Here is a 20,719-nt window from a genome sequence, read left to right as displayed (position 1 = left end):
CCGCTCTGAATCTCGGCTCCCGCTCTGACTCTCCGCTCCCGCTCTGACTCTCAGCTCCCGCTCTGAATCTCCGCTCCCGCTCTGACTCACAGCTCCCGCTCTGACTCTCCGCTCCCGCTCAGACCTTCAGCTCCCGCTCTGACTCTCAGCTCGCGTTCTGACTCTCAGCCATTGCTCTGACGCTCAGCTACTGCTCTGACTCTCAGCTCCCGCTCTGACTCTCAGCTCCCGTTCTGACTCTCAGCTCCCGTTCTGACTCTCAGCTCCCCCTCTGACTCTCAGCTCCCGCTCTGACTCTCAGCTCCCGCTCTGAATCTCAGCTCCCGCTCTGACTCTCAGCTTCCCCTCTGACTATCAGCTCCCGCTCTCCCTCTCAGCTCCCGCTCTGAATCTCAGATCCCGCTCTGACTCTCAGCTCCCGCTCTGAATCTCAGCTCCCGCTCTGACTCTCAGCTCCCGTTCTGACTCGCAGCTCCCGCTCTAACCCTCAGCTCCCGCTCTGAATCTCCGCTCCCGCTCTGACTCACAGCTCCTGCTCTGACTCTCCGCTCCCGCTCAGACTTTCAGCTCCCGCTCTGACAATCAGCTCCCGCTCTGACTCTCAGCTCCCCCTCTTACTCTCCGCTCCCGCTCTGACTCTCAGCTCCCGTTCAGACTCTTAGCTCCCGCTCTGACAATCGGCTCCCGCTCTGACTCTCAGCCCCCGCTCTGACTCTCAGCTTCCGCACTGACTCTCAGCTCCCGCTCTGACAATCAGCTCCCGCTCTGACTCTCAGCTCCCGCTCTGACTCTCAGCTCCCGCTCTGACAATCAGCTCCCGCTCTGACTCTCAGCTCCCGCTCTGACTCTCAGCTCCCGCTCTGACTCTCAGCTCCCGTACTGACTCTCAGCTCCCGCTCTGACTTTCAGCTCCCGCTCTGAATCTCAGCTCCTGTTCAGACTCTCAGCTCCCGCTCTGAATCTCCGCTCCCGCTCTTACTCTCAGCTCCCACTCTGACTCTCCGCTCCCGCTCAGACCTCCAGCTCCCGCTCTGACTCTCAGCTCGCGTTCTGACTCTCAGCCCTTGCTCTGACGCTCAGCTCCTGCTCTGACTCTCAGCTCCCGCTCTGACTCTCAGCTCCCGTACTGACTCTCAGCTCCCGCTCTGACTTTAAGCTCCCGCTCTGAATCTCAGCTCCCGCTCTGACTCTCAGCTCCCGCTCTGACTCTCAGCTCACGCTCTGACTCTCAGCTCCCGTTCTGACTCTCAGCTCCCGCTCTGACCCTCAGCTCCCGCACTGAATCTCCGCTCCCGCTCTGACTCACAGCTCCCGCTCTGACTCTCCGCTCCCGCTCAGACTTTGGGCTCCCGCTCTGACTCTCAGCTCGCGTTCTGACTCTCAGCCATTGCTCTGACGCTCAGCTCCCGCTCTGACGCTCAGATCCTGCTCTGACTCTCAGCTCCCGCTCTTACTCTCAGCTCCCGTTCTGACTCTCAGCTCCCGCTCTGACTCTCAGCTCCCGCTCTGAATCTCAGATCCCGCTCTGACTCTCAGCTCCCGCTCTGAATCTCAGCTCCCGCTCTGACTCTCAGCTCCCGCTCTGACTCTCAGCTCCCGCTCTGACCCTCAGCTCCCGCTCTGAATCTCCGCTCCCGCTCTGACTCACAGCTCCCGCTCTGACTCTCCGCTCCCGCTCAGACTTTGAGCTCCCGCTCTGACTCTCAGCTCGCGTTCTGACTCTCAGCCCATGCTCTGACGCTCAGCTCCCGCTCTGACGCTCAGATCCTGCTCTGACTCTCAGCTCCCGCTCTTACTCTCAGCTCCCGTTCTGACTCTCAGCTCCCGCTCTGACTCTCAGCTCCCGCTCTGAATCTCAGATCCAGCTCTGACTCTCAGCTCCCGCTCTGAATCTCAGCTCCCGCTCTGACTCTCAGCTCCCGCTCTGACTCTCAGCCCGTGCTCTGAATCTCGGCTCCCGCTCTGACAATCAGCTCCCGCTCTGACTCTCAGCTCCCGCTCTGAATCTCCGCTCCCGCTCTGAATCTCGGCTCCCGCTCTGACTCTCCGCTCCCGCTCTGACTCTCAGCTCCCGCTCTGAATCTCCGCTCCCGCTCTGACTCACAGCTCCCGCTCTGACTCTCCGCTCCCGCTCAGACCTTCAGCTCCCGCTCTGACTCTCAGCTCGCGTTCTGACTCTCAGCCCTTGCTCTGACGCTCAGCTCCGGCTCTGACTCTCAGCTCCCGCTCTGACTCTCAGCTCCCGTTCTGACTCTCAGCTCCCGTTCTGACTCTCAGCTCCCCCTCTGACTCTCAGCTCCCGCTCTGACTCTCAGCTCCCGCTCTGAATCTCAGCTCCCGCTCTGACTCTCAGCTTCCCCTCTGACTCTCAGCTCCCGCTCTGCCTCTCAGCTCCCACTCTGAATCTCAGATCCCGCTCTGACTCTCAGCTCCCGCTCTGAATCTCAGCTCCCGCTCTGACTCTCAGCTCCCGTTCTGACTCTCAGCTCCCGCTCTAACCCTCATCTCCCGCTCTGAATCTCCGCTCCCGCTCTGACTCACAGCTCCTGCTCTGACTCTCCGCTCCCGCTCAGACTTTCAGCTCCCGCTCTGACAATCAGCTCCCGCTCTGACTCTCAGCTCCCCCTCTTACTCTCCGCTCCCGCTCTGACTCTCAGCTCCCGTTCAGACTCTTAGCTCCCGCTCTGACAATCGGCTCCCGCTCTGACTCTCAGCCCCCGCTCTGACTCTCAGCTTCCGCACTGACTCTCAGCTCCCGCTCTGACAATCAGCTCCCGCTCTGACTCTCAGCTCCCGCTCTGACTCTCAGCTCCCGCTCTGACAATCAGCTCCCGCTCTGACTCTCAGCTCCCGCTCTGACTCTCAGCTCCCGCTCTGACTCTCAGCTCCCACTCTGACAATCAGCTCCCGCTCTGACTCTCAGCTCCCGCTCTGACTCTCAGCCCTTGCTCTGACTCTCAGATCCCGCTCTGACTCACAGCTCCCGTTCTGACTCTCAGCTCCCGCTCTGACTCTCAGCTCCCGCTCTGAATCTCCGCTCCCACTCTGATTCTCAGCTCCCGCTCTGACTCTCAGCTCCCGTTCTCACTCTCTGCTCCCGCTCTTTCTCTCAGCTCCCGCTCTGACTATCTCAACCCGCTCTGACTCTCAGATCCTGCTCTGACTCTCAGCTCCTGCTCTGACTCTCAGCTCCTGTTTTGACTCTCCGCTCCTGCTCTGAATCTCCGCTCCCGCTCTGACTCTCAGCTCCAGCTCTGACTCTCAGCTCCCACTCTGCCTCTCCGCTCCCACTCTAACTCTCCACTCCAGCTCTGACTCCCAGCTCCCGCTCTGACAATCAGCTCCCGCTCTGACTCTCAGCTCCCGCTCTTACTCTCCGCTCCCGCTCTGACTCTCAGCTCCCGTTCAGACTCTTAGCTCCCGCTCTGACAATCGGCTCCCGCTCTGACTCTCAGCCCCTGCTCTGACTCTCAGCTTCTGCTCTGACTCTCAGCTCCTGTTCAGACTCTCAGCTCCCGCTCTGAATCTCCGCTCCCGCTCTTACTCTCAGCTCCCACTCTGACTCTCCGCTCCCGCTCAGACCTTCAGCTCCCGCTCTGACTCTCAGCTCGCGTTCTGACTCTCAGCCCTTGCTCTGACGCTCAGCTCCTGCTCTGACTCTCAGCTCCCGCTCTGACTCTCAGCTCCCGTTCTGACTCTCAGCTCCCGCTCTGACTTTCAGCTCCCGCTCTGACTCTCAGCTCCCGCTCTGACTCTCAGCTCCCGTTCTGACTCTCAGCTCCCGCTCTGACCCGCAGCTCCCGCTCTGAATCTCCGCTCCCGCTCTGACTCACAGCTCCCGCTCTGACTCTCCGCTCCCGCTCAGACTTTGAGCTCCCGCACTGACTCTCAGCTCGCGTTCTGACTCTCAGCCCTTGCTCTGACACTCAGCTCCCGCTTTGACGCTCAGATCCTGCTCTGACTCTCAGCTCCCGCTCTTACTCTCAGCTCCCGTTCTGACTCTCAGCTCCCGCTCTGACTCTCAGCTCCCGCTCTGAATCTCAGATCCCGCTCTGACTCTCAGCTCCCGCTCTGAATCTCAGCTCCCGCTCTGACTCTCAGCTCCCGCTCTGACTCTCAGCCCGTGCTCTGAATCTCAGCTCCCGCTCTGACAATCAGCTCCCGCTCTGACTCTCAGCTCCCGCTCTGAATCTCCGCTCCCGCTCTGACTCACAGCTCCCGCTCTGACTCTCCGCTCCCGCTCAGACCTTCAGCTCCCGCTCTGACTCTCAGCTCGCGTTCTGACTCTCAGCCCTTGCTCTGACGCTCAGCTCCTGCTCTGACTTTCAGCTTCCGCTCTGACTCTCAGCTCCCGTTCTGACTCTCAGCTCCCGTTCTGACTCTCAGCTCCCCCTCTGACTCTCAGCTCCCGCTCTGACTCTCAGCTCCCGCTCTGAATCTCAGCTCCCGCTCTGACTCTCAGCTCCCGCTCTGAATCTCAGATTCCGCTCTGACTCTCAGCTCCCGCTCTGAATCTCAGCTCCCGCTCTGACTCTCAGCTCCCGTTCTGACTCTCAGCTCCCGCTCTAACCCTCAGCTCCCGCTCTGAATCTCCGCTCCCGCTCTGACTCACAGCTCCCGCTCTGACTCTCCGCTCCCGCTCAGACTTTCAGCTCCCGCTCTGACTCTCAGCTCGCATTCTGACTCTCAGCCCTTGCTCTGACGCTCAGCTCCCACTCTGACGCTCAGATCCTGCTCTGACTCTCAGCTCCCGCTCTGACTCTCAGCTCCCGTTCTGACTCTCAGCTCCCGTTCTGACTCTCAGCTCCCGTTCTGACTCTCAGCTCCCCCTCTGACTCTCAGCTCCCGCTCTGACTCTCAGCTCCCGCTCTGAATCTCAGATCCCGCTCTGACTCTCAGCTCCCGCTCTGATTCTCAGCTCCTGCTCTGACTCTTAGCTCCCGTTCTGACTCTCAGCTCCCGTTCTGACTCTCAGCCCCCGTTCTGACTCTCCGCTCCCGCTCTTACTCTCAGCTCCCGCTCTGACTATCAGCTCCCGCTCCGAATCTCAGCTCCCGCTCTGACTCTCAGCCCCCGCTCTGACTCTCAGCTTCCGCACTGACTCTCAGCTCCCGCTCTGACAATCAGCTCCCGCTCTGACTCTCAGCTCCCGCTCTGACTCTCAGCTCCCGCTCTGACAATCAGCTCCCGCTCTGACTCTCAGCTCCCGCTCTGACTCTCAGCTCCCGCTCTGACTCTCAGCTCCCACTCTGACAATCAGCTCCCGCTCTGACTCTCAGCTCCCGCTCTGACTCTCAGCCCTTGCTCTGACTCTCAGATCCCGCTCTGACTCACAGCTCCCGTTCTGACTCTCAGCTCCCGCTCTGACTCTCAGCTCCCGCTCTGAATCTCCGCTCCCACTCTGATTCTCAGCTCCCGCTCTGACTCTCAGCTCCCGCTCTCACTCTCTGCTCCCGCTCTTTCTCTCAGCTCCCGCTCTGACTATCTCAACCCGCTCTGACTCTCAGATCCTGCTCTGACTCTCAGCTCCTGCTCTGACTCTCAGCTCCTGTTTTGACTCTCCGCTCCTGCTCTGAATCTCCGCTCCCGCTCTGACTCTCAGCTCCAGCTCTGACTCTCAGCTCCCACTCTGCCTCTCCGCTCCCGCTCTAACTCTCCACTCCAGCTCTGACTCCCAGCTCCCGCTCTGACAATCAGCTCCCGCTCTGACTCTCAGCTCCCGCTCTTACTCTCCGCTCCCGCTCTGACTCTCAGCTCCCGTTCAGACTCTTAGCTCCCGCTCTGACAATCGGCTCCCGCTCTGACTCTCAGCCCCTGCTCTGACTCTCAGCTTCTGCTCTGACTCTCAGCTCCTGTTCAGACTCTCAGCTCCCGCTCTGAATCTCCGCTCCCGCTCTTACTCTCAGCTCCCACTCTGACTCTCCGCTCCCGCTCAGACCTTCAGCTCCCGCTCTGACTCTCAGCTCGCGTTCTGACTCTCAGCCCTTGCTCTGACGCTCAGCTCCTGCTCTGACTCTCAGCTCCCGCTCTGACTCTCAGCTCCCGTTCTGACTCTCAGCTCCCGCTCTGACTTTCAGCTCCCGCTCTGAATCTCAGATCCCGCTCTGACTCTTAACTCCCGCTCTGAATCTCAGCTCCCGCTCTGACTCTCAGCTCCCGCTCTGACTCTCAGCTCCCGCTCTGACTCTCAGCTCCCGCTCTGACTCTCAGCTCCCGTTCTGACTCTCAGCTCCCGCTCTGACCCTCAGCTCCCGCTCTGAATCTCCGCTCCCGCTCTGACTCACAGCTCCCGCTCTGACTCTCCGCTCCCGCTCAGACTTTGAGCTCCCGCTCTGACTCTCAGCTCGCGTTCTGACTCTCAGCCCTTGCTCTGACGCTCAGCTCCCGCTCTGACGCTCAGATCCTGCTCTGACTCTCAGCTCCCGCTCTTACTCTCAGCTCCCGTTCTGACTCTCAGCTCCCGCTCTGACTCTCAGCTCCCGCTCTGAATCTCAGATCCCGCTCTGACTCTCAGCTCCCGCTCTGAATCTCAGCCCCCGCTCTGACTCTCAGCTCCCGCTCTGACTCTCAGCCCGTGCTCTGAATCTCGGCTCCCGCTCTGACAATCAGCTCCCGCTCTGACTCTCAGCTCCCGCTCTGAATCTCCGCTCCCGCTCTGACTCACAGCTCCCGCTCTGACTCTCCGCTCCCGCTCAGACCTTCAGCTCCCGCTCTGACTCTCAGCTCGCGTTCTGACTCTCAGCCCTTGCTCTGACGCTCAGCTCCTGCTCTGTCTCTCAGCTCCCGCTCTGACTCTCAGCTCCCGTTCTGACTCTCAGCTCCCGTTCTGACTCTCAGCTCCCCCTCTGACTCTCAGCTCCCGCTCTGACTCTCAGCTCCCGCTCTGAATCTCAGCTCCCGCTCTGACTCTCAGCTTCCCCTCTGACTCTCAGCTCCCGCTCTGCCTCTCAGCTCCCGCTCTGAATCTCAAATCCCGCTCTGACTCTCAGCTCCCGCTCTGAATCTCAGCTCCCGCTCTGACTCTTAGCTCCCGTTCTGACTCTCAGCTCCCGCTCTAACCCTCAGCTCCCGCTCTGAATCTCCGCTCCCGCTCTGACTCACAGCTCCCGCTCTGACTCTCCGCTCCCGCTCAGACTTTCAGCTCCCGCTCTGACTCTCAGCTCGCATTCTGACTCTCAGCCCTTGCTCTGACGCTCAGCTCCCGCTCTGACGCTCAGATCCTGCTCTGACTCTCAGCTCCCGCTCTGACTCTCAGCTCCCGTTCTGACTCTCAGCTCCCGTTCTGACTCTCAGCTCCCGTTCTGACTCTCAGCTCCCCCTCTGACTCTCAGCTCCCGCTCTGACTCTCAGCTCCCGCTCTGAATCTCAGATCCCGCTCTGACTCTCAGCTCCCGCTCTGATTCTCAGCTCCTGCTCTGACTCTCAGCTCCCGTTCTGAGTCTCAGCTCCCGTTCTGACTCTCAGCCCCCGTTCTGACTCTCCGCTCCCGCTCTGACTCTCAGCTCCCGCTCTGACTATCAGCTCCCGCTCCGAATCTCAGCTCCCGCTCTGACTCTCAGCCCCCGCTCTGACTCTCAGCTTCCGCACTGACTCTCAGCTCCCGCTCTGACAATCAGCTCCCGCTCTGACTCTCAGCTCCCGCTCTGACTCTCAGCTCCCGCTCTGACAATCAGCTCCCGCTCTGACTCTCAGCTCCCGCTCTGACTCTCAGCTCCCGCTCTGACTCTCAGCTCCCACTCTGACAATCAGCTCCCGCTCTGACTCTCAGCTCCCGCTCTGACTCTCAGCCCTTGCTCTGACTCTCAGATCCCGCTCTGACTCACAGCTCCCGTTCTGACTCTCAGCTCCCGCTCTGACTCTCAGCTCCCGCTCTGAATCTCCGCTCCCACTCTGATTCTCAGCTCCCGCTCTGACTCTCAGCTCCCGCTCTCACTCTCTGCTCCCGCTCTTTCTCTCAGCTCCCGCTCTGACTATCTCAGCCCGCTCTGACTCTCAGATCCTGCTCTGACTCTCAGCTCCTGCTCTGACTCTCAGCTCCTTTTTTGACTCTCCGCTCCTGCTCTGAATCTCCGCTCCCGCTCTGACTCTCAGCTCCAGCTCTGACTCTCAGCTCCCACTCTGCCTCTCCGCTCCCGCTCTAACTCTCCACTCCAGCTCTGACTCCCAGCTCCCGCTCTGACAATCAGCTCCCGCTCTGACTCTCAGCTCCCGCTCTTACTCTCCGCTCCCGCTCTGACTCTCAGCTCCCGTTCAGACTCTTAGCTCCCGCTCTGACAATCGGCTCCCGCTCTGACTCTCAGCCCCTGCTCTGACTCTTAGCTTCTGCTCTGACTCTCAGCTCCTGTTCAGACTCTCAGCTCCCGCTCTGAATCTCCGCTCCCGCTCTGACTCTCAGCCCATATTCTGACTCTCAGCTCCCGCTCTGACAATCAGCCCCCGCTCTGACTCTCAGCTCCCGCTCTGACTCTCAGCCCATATTCTGACTCTCAGCTCCCGCTCTGACACTCAGCTCCCGCTCTGACACTCAGCTCCCGCTCTGACTCTCTGCTCCCGCTCTGACTCTCAGTTCCCGCTCTGACACTCGGCTCCCGCTTTGACTGTCAGCTCCCGCTCTGACGTTCAGCACCCGCTCTGACTCTCAGCTCCCGCTCTGACTCTCAGCTTCCATTCAGACTCTCAGCTCCCGCTCTGACTCTCAGCTCCCGCTCTGACTCTCAGCTCCCGCTCTGACTCTCAGCCCCTGCTCTGACTCTCAGCTCACATTTAGACTCTCTGCTCTGACTCTCTACCTCCACACCTGGTCATAACGCTGGCCATCACCCCGCTGGGCTCTTTTTTAACAGGAGGTGAATGTGGTGATACCAGGTATTGCGGTACCTGAGAGGTGGATGACCATTAGACCCAGGAGTCTACCATTGGCTGATGTACATAGCTCCGCCCTGTGAGGCGGAGTATAAGAACCAATGCCATCCCAGCAGCCTTCACTTTCTGTATCGAACCTGCTGGGGAAGAGTTCTTGCAGATTAAAGCCTATTAGTTATGCCTCACCTTGTCTTGAGAGTAATTGATTGTGCATCAACCAGCTAGCCTGTGGACCCAGCCCTATCACTATCTTGGTGAGGCACTCAGCACATGGTCTATGTCTGAGTGGCGCGCTGTGAGCTCTGTGCTCTGAGCTATCTCCTGGTAGAATGAGCGGGAACTGTGGTGCTACCTGTTTTATAGTGCGTGTGCTCTCACTGGTGATTGGCTGCGATGTTGTGTGTGTGTTGGTTGGTCCAACTACCTGTCCATCAGTGCGTGTGTGATTGCACCATGATATGCAAATCTGGATATCATGACACAATCTCCCTGTTCCCCTTTCCCCAATCACCCTGTACCCCTTCCCCAACACAGTTCCCTCGCCCCTCTCCAAGGGTCTTCATGACATGCACCAGGGTGATGGGCCTGAATTTGCACTGTCAGTGGGTCACTATTGATAGCTGGATGGTGTTGACCACTTGCTGTGAGGGAAGCTGTGGTGCTCTTCAGGTTCTGCTCAACTCTGCCGCCTGTCTTTCTGCTCACAGAGCACTGACTCGCGGCCTCAAGCCTGAGTGTGTCCGGGACCACATTTGGGGTGTTGGGGGGGGAAGTGGGGAACATATGCGTCCAGTAAGTGATGGGGATTTCATTCCAAGATGCTCATCACTGTGGGTTTCATGGGCTCTCACTGGTAGCATCTCTTTGCGGGCGGGGTGGGGGTGGGGGGGGGGGGGGGGGGGGGGGGATCTGAGAGCCACGCTGTTGGAAAGTGTTAAATTACAGAGGCATCACATGTTCCAGGTGTAACATATTTTCATGGTGAACATTTCATATGACAATTATCAATTCCCTAACTATGATTACAGACCTCACCAGTGCCTACTTTATCTTCCCATAACTTCTCAATCTTCCGTGGTCTCGAACAATCTCTAGGTATCTGAGCAGGATGCACATCAGAGGTGGAGGTGACCTGCTACCTTTGCACCCTGTTGCCTTTGATACCTTTGGCAGTTGTCCTCTGGAGGGCCTGGAACCGAGGGCCCCGGATGACATACCGGTGTCACAATGTCGCTATGTTGATCGCTGCCCTGTGTCAGTATCGGGAGGGAGCGCGGTGGGGGTGGGGAGTCAGAAAAACGAAAAAATGCCTCATTCTCCTTGGTGGAAGGACCCGGGATGGGCTCCAGTGCTACTTCCTCCCTTGGGGTGCTCATGGGATCCTGGGTTACTCCATGGGGCGGAGGAACACCTGGAGTGAGCTCAGAAGCCTCTGAATCATATGGCGCTGTCAGTCCTGGAAGGCCCCAATTCTCTGTACCACGGTGTCGACGCCGTCAGCGGTGAAACTGGGCAATGCTGTGGAGCGTCACGGCAATGTCTACTTTTGTCTGGGACACGCCCCTCATCGACTGGGGCATGATGTCAAGGCCCTCAACTATGGTCATCACAGACTGAGCCATGCCTTTGTCACCACCATTCATGGCTTGGACGTTATACCTCTGTGGTCGCCATCCTTGCAGTATTAGCCTGGGTGCCAGGCAATGCTGTCACCGTCTCCTGCACCTGAAGCCTCTGAGACTCCTCCAATTGGCTTTGCAGCTACTGGAATGTTGCTGACATCCCCTCTTGAATATCACAGCTGTGTCCTATCACCTGCATCAGCTCTGGGATAACCTGGTCCAGATGCTCGACATCTGGCTGGATGCCAGCTGAGTCCTGTGATCCAGCAGACCACTGACTGCCGGCTCCCTTTGATGTTCCTACTTCCACCTGATTTGCATCAGCAACTGTATGGTGCTCACTAGATAGTGCCCCCGGAGCCTGTCCACTGATGTCGTCCACCGATTTGTTTGTGGCTGTGATGATGGAAGGTGCGTATGAAAGCTGTGATTGGTGTTCTCCTCGGAGCTGTCCTCCGAGGTTATCTCTCGGGTGGCGGGGGTGGGAGTGATTCCAGATGTCCCTGCCTCATCCGATGGTGATCCTACAAGACAAGGGATGTGGACGGGGAGGACAAAGGTCTGGGAAATCAACAACTCACTTGAGGCAGGTCACCTGGATGAAGATGCAGTGGATCCTCACTTCTCTGGCACAGGCCAACCTCATTGTCAGTCATTGCTCAGTCATCCCCACGATCTCCAGGGCTCTTTCCTCATGGGGGTGAGGACTCCCTCACCCACCCTCCTCTTCCTGCCTCCCAGTCTTCTCCCTCCTACAAGGACATTGTGAGCTGCATGCCTGGCAGGTCAGGGGCTAGCAGGTGGCATGTGTGGGCACCACACCTAAGCAGAATGGGGTGTGATGATGAGTGCCAGGGGCCTTCTGAACAATCTGAGAGGTCGGATGTTGCGAGGGTGCGAGATGTCAGCCAGTGGATTGGGGTGGGTGGTGTAATCGAGGGGTGGCAGGAGGGATTGACGTTAGGAGGAGAGAGGTGGTAACTTCTCCGTAGGAAGTCATTCATCCTCTTCTAATGCCAGTCCTCCTTGTCATGCTGTTGATATTAACTGCAGCTGCCACTGCTTCCTGTCATGTTAAACATGTTGAGATAACACGGGTTGCAACTCAAGTAGACTCCAGGGGCGTCATTCTCCGACCCGCCGCCGGGTTGGAGAATCGCCGGGGGCTGCCGTGAATCCCGCCCCCGCCGGTTGCCGAAGTCTCCGGTACCGGATATTCGGCGGGGGCGGGAATCGGGCCGCGTCGGTTGGCAGGCCCCCCCCCCCCCCCGCTGGATTCTCCGGCCCGGATGGGCCGAAGTCCCGCCGATAAATTGCCTGTCCCGCCGGCGTGGATTAAACCACCTTTTGAACGGCGGGACAAGGTGGCGTGGGCGGGCTCCGGGGTCCTGGGGGGGGGGGCCGCGGGGTTATCTGGCCCCGGGGGGTGCCCCCACGGTGGCCTGGCCCGCGATCGGGGCCCGCCGATCCGCGGGCGGGCCTGTGCCGTGGGGGCACTCTTTCCCTTCCGCCTCCGCCACGAGCTCCACCATGGCGGAGGCGGAAGAGACTCCCTCCACTGCGCATGCGCGGGAAACTTTCAGCGGCCGCTGACGCTCCCGCGCATGCGCTGCCCCGACATGTCATTTCCGCGCCAGCTGGCGGGGCAACAAAGGCCGTTTCCGCCAGCTGGTGGGGCGGAAATCCCTCCGGCGTCGGCCTAGCCCCTCAATGTTGGGGCTCGGCCCCCAAAGCTGCGGAGGATTCCGCACCTTTGGGGCGGCGCGATGCCCGTCTGATTGGCGCCGTTTTGGGCGCCAGTCGGCGGACATCCCCGGGGTCAGATCGCCCCGCGCCCCCCCCAGGACCCCGGAGCCCGCCCACGCCGCCTTGTCCCGCCGGTAAGGTAGGTGATTTAATTTACGCCGGCGGGACAGGCAATTTATCGGCGGGACTTCGGCCCATCCGGGCCGGAGAATCGAGCGGGGGGGGGGGGGGCCCGCCACAGGCGCGGCGCAATTCCCGCACCCGCCGAATATCCGGTGCCGGAGACTTCGGCAACCGGCGGGGGCGGGATTCACGCCAGCCCCCGGTGATTCTCCGACCTGGCGGGGGGTCGGAGAATGTCGCCCCAGGTCTCTGCGCTGCCATCCTCCTGGCTTGACTGGAATGAGTGCTGAGGGACTGTTTAAATGTAGCTTCCCTTGTCTGTAGTGACTAGCTGAGACCTGGGTCGGGCGAATCAGATGCCTGGGTCTCCAAATCGGTGTGATTCACGTGGGGATTCATTGTGATCTTAATCGCACCCATCCACCCAGCAGGAATCACCTTGCGGTTCCTGCCCGAAATGAGACTGAGTCATATTTTGGGAGAATCGGGCCCATTGTTTCTTAAAGGTTCCGCTCACCGGCAGTCAGCTGGTCTATTGTTGCTCTATAGCTGGTTATCCGTCTCCCGCTTTTTTGAACAGACGTGCAATGTTTGTACTCCTTCAGTCCTCTGGCAGCATTCCCATATCCAAAGAAAATTGGAAGATTGGACTCGAGCCTCAACAATTTCCATCTGTAATCCTCTCATTAGCCCAGGCTGTGTGTCATCTGGACCAGGTGATTTCTCTAATTTGAGGATTGCCGACCATTTAAATACATTCTCCTTATCTGTTTTTATCCAATCCATTGCCTCACCCTTTACTGCTACATCGTTGTTTGTCTCTTTTCTTGTGAAGACAGATGCACATATTCATTTGCACAGCCTACCCTCTGCCTCCTCCTTGTATGAAACGTAAGGGGCGGGATTCTCTCAGCTTGGGGCAGGGCCGGAGGATCCCCGCGACCGGCATGAATCGCGCCACGCCGCCCTGACGCCGGCATGCGATTCTTCGCAGAGTGGCGAATCAGCGCCATTGGCGCTGGCGTGGTTGGCGCGCTGCCGGTCAGGGGCCGCTCTACGCAGCCCTCCGCCGATGCTCGGTCCAGGATGGGCCGAGCGGCCGTCGTAAAAAATCCGAGTCCCGCCGGCACGGTTCACACCTGCTCTCAGCCGGTGGGACCTCAGCGTGGAGGGGTCCGGGGGCGGCCTGTGGGGGGGAAAGGCGGGGTCCAACCCCAGGGGCGGGTCTCCGATGTGGCCTGGCCCACGATCGGGGCCCACCGATCGGCAGGCCACCGTCTCTGGCTGGGGGCCCCTTTCTTCCGTGCTGGCCCCTGTAGCCCTGCGCCATGTTGCGTCGGGGCCGGCGCAGAGGAGGGAACCACTGCGTATGCCCACGTTGGCGCCGGTGCCACTGCGCATGCGTGGACCCCGCGGCACCCAGTTCATGCCAGGACCAGCAGCTGGAGCAGCGTGGATCGCTCCAGTGCCGTGCTGGCCCCTATTGCTGACCCTGAGGCCGTGTTGACGCCGTCAAGAAAGGCAACGGCGTTTCCGACGGCGTCAACACTTAGCTTCAGAATCACAGAATCCGGCCCATATACCGAAACAAATATTAAAATCATTGATTGCGAATTTGATGTGATTATTATGGCATTGTCTCCAGTGTCTTCATCAATATTCCTCCCATAAATAATAACACAAGCAGATTAACTAGACATTCCTTTCATTGCTGGTTGTGAGATCTGACTTGCGTATAAAATGACTGTTTTGTTTCTAATAATAATAATAATCTTTAATAATGTCACAAGTAGGCTTACATTAGCACTGCAATGAAGTTACTGTGAAAATCCCCTCGTCGCCACATTCTGGCGCCTGTTCAGGTACAGAGAGGGAGAATTCAGAACGTCCAAATTTCCTAACAGCATGTCATTCGGGACTTGTGGGAGGAAGCCAGGTGGAGCACCCAGAGGAAACCCACGCAGACATGGGGAGAACGTGCAGACTCCGCACAGACAGTGACCGAAGCCGGGAATCGAAACTGGGACTCTGGTGCTAACCACTGTGCTACCGTGCTGTACATATGTAATAAATAACTTCACTTTAAAGTAGTAGAAGATATTATGCACCTTTCTTTTCAACATTCACTCCATAGTATTGCAATCATTTCTTCGTGACAAATTTAAGCAAAATCTAATAGGCAGAACGGCAGCACAGTGGGAAGTACTGCTGCTTCACAGTGGTAGGGACCTGGGTTCATTTCCTTGGATGATTGTGTGGAGTTTGCATGTTCTCCCCGTGTTGCGTGGGTTTCCTCCGGGTGCTCTGTTTCCTCCCACAGTGCAAAGTTGTACAGGTTAGTGGATTGGGCATGACAAATTGCCCCTCAGTAAGGTTAGTGGTGTTATGGGGGGAGGGGCACCTAGATAGGGTGCTCTTTCAGAGGTCAGTGCAGACTCAATGGGCCGAATGGCCTCTTTCTGCACCGTAGAGATTCTATGATTCTAATCATCGATTAATTAGTGCCAGGGTCCCAGGTTCGATTCCCGGCCAGGGCCGCTGTCTGTGCATGTTCTCCCCGTGGTTGTGTGGGTTTCCTCCGGGTGCTCCAGTTTCCTCCCACAAGTCCCAAAAGATGTGCTTGTTAGGTGAACTGGACATTCTGAATTCTCCCTCTGTGACCCGAACAGGCGGCGGAATGTGGCGACTTGGGGCTTTTCACAGTAACTTCACTGCAGTGTTAATGTATGCCTACTTGTGACAATAATAAAGATTATTATTGTTATTCAGAAACAGAAAAGTTTGAATGATTATAAGCTGATACCTAGGAATGCAGCACCATCTAGTGGATACCGCTCATCGCAACTACATTTGTAAAATTCAGGGTGAAATCTACTACAGCTTTAAATTTGATCGATTATGGCAGAGAATGTCACCATTGATCTCCAGCCACACAAAATCATATCAAAATCTTTCATGATACATTGTGTTTGTAACAGTTATAGTAATAGTTGCTTGAATGTGAAGAAATTGAAACTATGTGTTGATATTGCTTCGACAATTTAGTGGTGCAAGTAGAAATCAGTATGTTTTAATATTATAGATGTAATATTTCAAATGTACATTTGCTTACCTACATTTTTTAAAAATGGCTCAATTTTCCTGTAATTATCTCTTACTCTCTTTCTGTTTCCTTTACAGCTGAGTTTCAATTTTAACTTGGGCAAGAATTAGGACAAGGTGAAGGACAGCAAACCACTCTGACCACAGAGGCTTGAGGCCCAGGGGAGTTTGTGGCCGAAAGTCATTGAGCCTGCGAATTAAAGATCACGTGACATTGGAGGAGCGTTGGAGGGGGTTAGGGTGAGGAATTGGCCATAATATCCTTTACAATCATCATTCTACATGCCTCACTGTAGTTTACCATGAGGTAGTTAGGTTTCTTTTCTGACTCCTGTTGCATCATCATTTTCCTCCACCAGTACTCCACTGAGGTTGTGGATCTGCTGGAAAGGCAGGAGCTAAAAATTGGTTGGGAATGACCACCTTGGGATTAAAATGACAGAGGAAGGGGCGGAAGGTCTATACCATGCTTTGCAGGAATGCTGGGGCAACAGTTTAGTTATTTAGAGACCAACCTGCAGTCAACAGTATACCTAAAATGAAGAAGTGCAGGGCCTTTATTCAGGTAATTTTTCTTCATTTTCAGTAGTGCTGCCAGTGCAACCTCCCTCCCCAATATGCTGGACAAAGTGCTCCTGGCTAAATTATACATCTGCTCCTGCCCACCTTCATGAGGGTTATTGGATGCACCTGGCTGAATTTGTAGACCACTGCGTTGTTGGAAAAATCCTTGCAGACTTAACAAAAAATATATATTTTCAAATTTAAGTGTTATGTGAGCATAGGCTTTATGCCAACAATTGACAGAACTTTGCACATCCCATACTGTTGTTCACTGACAGCCAATACAGATGCCTTTTTAAACTGAATACAATCCAAAGTTGAGCTTTCCTAATTTTTGTAGTGAATATATACAATAGTACTAAATTCAAGAGATGTACTTGTAAGTAACGAGATAAAAATATTGTTTTCCCCAGTTACAAGCAAATTACTGAATACGATCACTTCCACCCATGGACAGAATAATACAAAGTTAAATGACTTATCAGAGGGCGGCACGGTGGTGCAGTGGTTAGCACAGCTGCCTCATGGTGCTGAGGACCCGTGTTCGATCCGGCCCCGGGTCACTGTCCATGTGGAGTTTGCACATTCTCCCCGTATCTACTTGGGTTTCACCCCACAATCCAGAAATGTGCAGGGTAGGTGAATTGGCCACAATAAATTGCCCCTTAATTGGAATTTATTTTTTAAATGACCTGTCAGATGGTGCTGGGAATTAACCAGGCAATGTATTATAATCCCAGCAGATGTTACTACTGAACAAGTCAGATCCCAGGATGGAATCTGGCTTCATAGACCCTGGGCTGGATTCTCCATTTCAGCGGCTAGGTGTCGACGCCGACAAGGGACCTGTGGGATTGGATTCTCCGCAGCCCCGCACCGAAATCGCGTTTGGCGCAGGGGCGGAGAATCCGATTTCTCGCCGAAATCGGGCCCGGCGCCACTACCGCAATTTTCTGGTCCCCGGAGAATCGCTCGCACGCGATTTACACGAAGCGGGGGGCCAATGCCAGAGGCCCTCTCTGCGGTCCCGGCTGGGCGATTTCCCGATGGTGTAATTCTAACCACGTCTGGCCGGTCGGGGCTCTCGCACCGCGGCTGAGGGGGGGGCCTTATGGCAGGCCGGCGCAGCGATCGGGTGGGTTAGATCGAGAGGCACGAGTCAGATTGTTGGGACCTTGTTTGTTGGTCCAGGTTGCCGGCTGAGTCCGCCATCGCATTCGGTGCGGCGACTGCAGGCTGCCGCTGTGTGCATGCGCGGACTCGCAACCGGAAATGAGGAGGCCCGTATCCGCAGCTGAAGCTGCGAGAAGCTTCAAGGTTGGTGAATAGCTGTCAATTTATTTAAAGAAAGTCTGGCGTGAAACAGCAGCACTTTTATGCCGGCGTGGAGCTTAGCCCCATTTTTGGACAATCCAACCCCAGATGTTTCACGACCGGCAAATCAGCGCCGAACACTCACCGATTCCAGGATCGGTGAGGGGCTGCGGAGAATGGCCGGGTCCCTGGCCGCGCATGCGCACGGCGCCGACCTGCAGCAGTCGTGCCGTACAACCTGGCGCCGACCGTGCGCAGACCCAACCCTACAGGCCACCCCCTGGCCACCTCCCACCAGTCCCCCAGCCCTCACGGAAGCCCCTCCCCGGCCAGCGGCACGGATCCCGGTCAAGTGTGGCGGTGCTGGACACAGTCTGCTGCCGCCACACCAGATTCCCGACCACTGAGATCACACGTGCCCTGTACAGTCATGAACTCAACCCATTGGGAGTGGAGCATCGTGGGAGGGCCTGCTGATGGCACGCTAATGACGTTGCAATGGCGCGCAGTGCGCGACACGATTACCCCATTTCAGAGGGGGCGGTGCATGGCTGATGGGCGTCAAACCGGCGCTGGCCCCGACTTGGCTCAGTCTCAGCCCAATCGCTGATTATGATTTGATATCGGCTTCGGGCAACGGAGAATCCACCCCCTAACTTTTATTTTTTGCTCAGAGAAGTAAATGAACAGAGAGTCACAGAACTGCCGATGAACTTTTCACAAAATAATAGAACACTTATCAAACTAGAAACGATTAACTCCAATACATAACTCCTTCACCCCAGCTACACAATTTGCCAAGTTCATCTTTTATATTCTCAGTAATACACAGTACATGTCAACCAATAGGCAAACTGGGATAATAATAATAATCTTTCATTGTATGAAGTTACTGTTCAAAGCCCCTATTCGCCATATTCTGGCGCCTGTTCGGGTAAGCTGGTACGGGAATTGAACCCGCGCTGCTGGCCTTGTTCTGCATCACAAACCAGCTGTCTAGCCCACTGAGTTAAACCAGCCCTGATCAGCACCCTCTGAAACCAAGGGCCAGATGCCACCCAAAACAGCTCTTGTGGATTTTGCAACACCCCCGAGACACTTGTCACACTGTGAAACAATTACTGGAACTTCGACTTTCACACAACGGTGTCCAAACTCCACTCTCGAAGAGCACACTGATGTGTTGGGTGTTCTGGATCACAAACAGGTCACCAACACTGGAAATGGTGCAACTCTATATTATAAGGTTAACTATATTAACATACTTGAACTGTGGGTAAATGCAATACCAGCTTTTACTGTTGACCCTTGCCTAGTCCTAACCAGGTGATGCACTCAGCACATGGTGAATGTCTGTGTTGCAGGCTGTGAGCTCTGTGCTCCGAGCTGGCTGCTACTAGAATGAGCGGGAACTCTCCTGTCCCCTGTCTTTATAGTGCGTGTGCTCTCACTGGTGATTGGCTGCGGTGTTGTGTATGCTGATTGGTCCCACTGTGTGTCCATCAGTGTGTGTGTGTCTGCACCATAATATACTGGTGTATATTATGACATCCCCCTTTTATATAAAGACCATGTGCCTGCGTGACAATAAATATCATGTAGTGAATGTACCTGACTATGTGTGTGCGTGTTATTTACATGACTATGTACATGAGGCTGATCTGTTTACACGGGAAGGTGACTGGTGCAGAGAAATAGGGTGTCACACCAACAACGAAATGAACATTATGTACAAACTACTGGAACGATGAAACAGGATAACAGAACAGATCAAAGAGTCCAACATTGTAAAACTCATAAGTCAAATCTCTGAGGTGGGCGACGAATTCTGGTTGGCCGCCTCAAGGGTGGGTCAGGAGCCACCGGCTGAGGAACGGGCTGGGCCACGGCAGAGTGAGGAGGATGCAGAGTATTCGGAATCTCCACATAGTCCAGGTTGGGGACAACAGGAGGGCGTGGCACCGGTGGAGGATCACGTCGCGAGCGTGGAATGAGATTGCGATGGCGAATGGAGCCATCTGGCAGATGAACCAGGAACGAGTGGGGAGACACCTGCCGAAGAACCACAGCAGTTGCAGACCAGCCACCCTCCGGGAGATGGATGCAGATGTTGTCATCTGGCGCCAGAGCAGGGAGATCAGTCACCTGAGCGTCATGCGCCGCCTTGTGTTGTGCACAAGACTGTTGCATCCGCTGAAGGACCGGAACGTGGTCGAGGTCTGGGACGTGAATGGATGGCACCATGGTCCTGAGGGTGGGACCCATGAGCAGCTGGGCTGGCGACAGGCCCGTGGAGAATGGGGCCGAACGATAGGCCAGCAAGGCGAGTTAGAAGTCGAATCCTGCATCGGCAGCCTTGCAGAGGAGCCATTTGACGATGTGGACGCCCTTTTCCACTTTGCCATTGGATAGGGGGTGCAGGGGACTGGATGTCACATGCACAAAGTTGTACCATTCCTGGCTCGCGAAGCAGGGGCCATCGTCCGACATCATAGTGAGTGGGATGCCGTGATGAGCAAAGGTCTCCTTGCAGGCATGGATGACCACGATGATGTGATGTCGTGCAGGCGTACGACCTCCGGGTAGTTTGAAAAATAGTCTACAATCAGAACATAGTCCCTGCCGAGCGCATGGAACAGGTCAACGCCTACCCTAGACCAAGGGGATGTGACCAATTCATGGGGCTGTAGGGTCTCAGGTGGTTCCGCCGGCTGGAACCGCTGACAGGTGGGGCAGTTGAGCACTGTGTTGGCGATGTCCTCATTGATGCCGGGCAGTACACAGCCTATCGGGCCCTCCGTCGGCACTGCTCCATGCCAAGATGGCCCTCGTGTAGCTGTTCCAAAATGAGCTGGCGCATGCTGTGCAGGATCACGATGTGGTCCAGCTTCAGGAGGACACCATCAACTACTGCCAGATCTTCTCTGATATTGTAGAACTGCGGGCATTGGCGCTTGAGCCACCCGTCTGTCATGTGGCGCATGACACGCTGTAGTAGGGGGTCAGCCGCAATCTCGCGGCGAATGTGGATAAGGTGTTCATCCGTGGCCGGCATATTGGAGGCCGTGAAGGCCACATGGGCGTCAACCTGGCAGACGAACCCCTCTGGGTCACACAGGGTGTTGACTGCCCTGGACAGAGCGTTGGCTATGATCAGGTCCTTGCCCGGCGTGTATAGGAGCTGGAAATCGTACCGCCGGTGTTTGAGCAGAATGCGCTGGGGGCGAGGGGTCATATCATTCAGGTCTTTTTGTATAATGTTGACCAGCGGGCGAGGGTCGGTCTCAACAGTGAATTGGGGGAGGCCGTACACGTAATCATGAAATTTGTCGACCCCTGTCAACAGGCCCAGGCACTCCTTTTCGATCTGCGCGTAGCACTGTTCC

General features: G+C 56.4%; 1 long non-coding RNA gene across 1 annotated transcript in view; it reads left to right on the top strand.

The window, feature by feature from the left end:
• LOC140411675 (uncharacterized) overlaps nucleotides 1-18,873 on the top strand; it is a 307,143-nt gene extending 288,270 nt beyond the window's left edge. Inside the window, exon 3 of the long non-coding RNA XR_011940949.1 lies at nucleotides 15,534-18,873. This is a non-coding gene — a long non-coding RNA (uncharacterized lncRNA). The remainder of the gene's footprint in view (nucleotides 1-15,533) is intronic.
• Nucleotides 18,874-20,719: the final 1,846 nt, after the last annotated feature.

This window comes from Scyliorhinus torazame, chromosome 4 (assembly GCF_047496885.1).
Source record: "Scyliorhinus torazame isolate Kashiwa2021f chromosome 4, sScyTor2.1, whole genome shotgun sequence".
NCBI classification, from domain to species: Eukaryota; Metazoa; Chordata; class Chondrichthyes; order Carcharhiniformes; family Scyliorhinidae; genus Scyliorhinus; species Scyliorhinus torazame.
The sequence above is the reverse complement of the archived record's forward strand: the minus strand, read 5'-3'. Positions and strand labels throughout refer to the sequence as shown.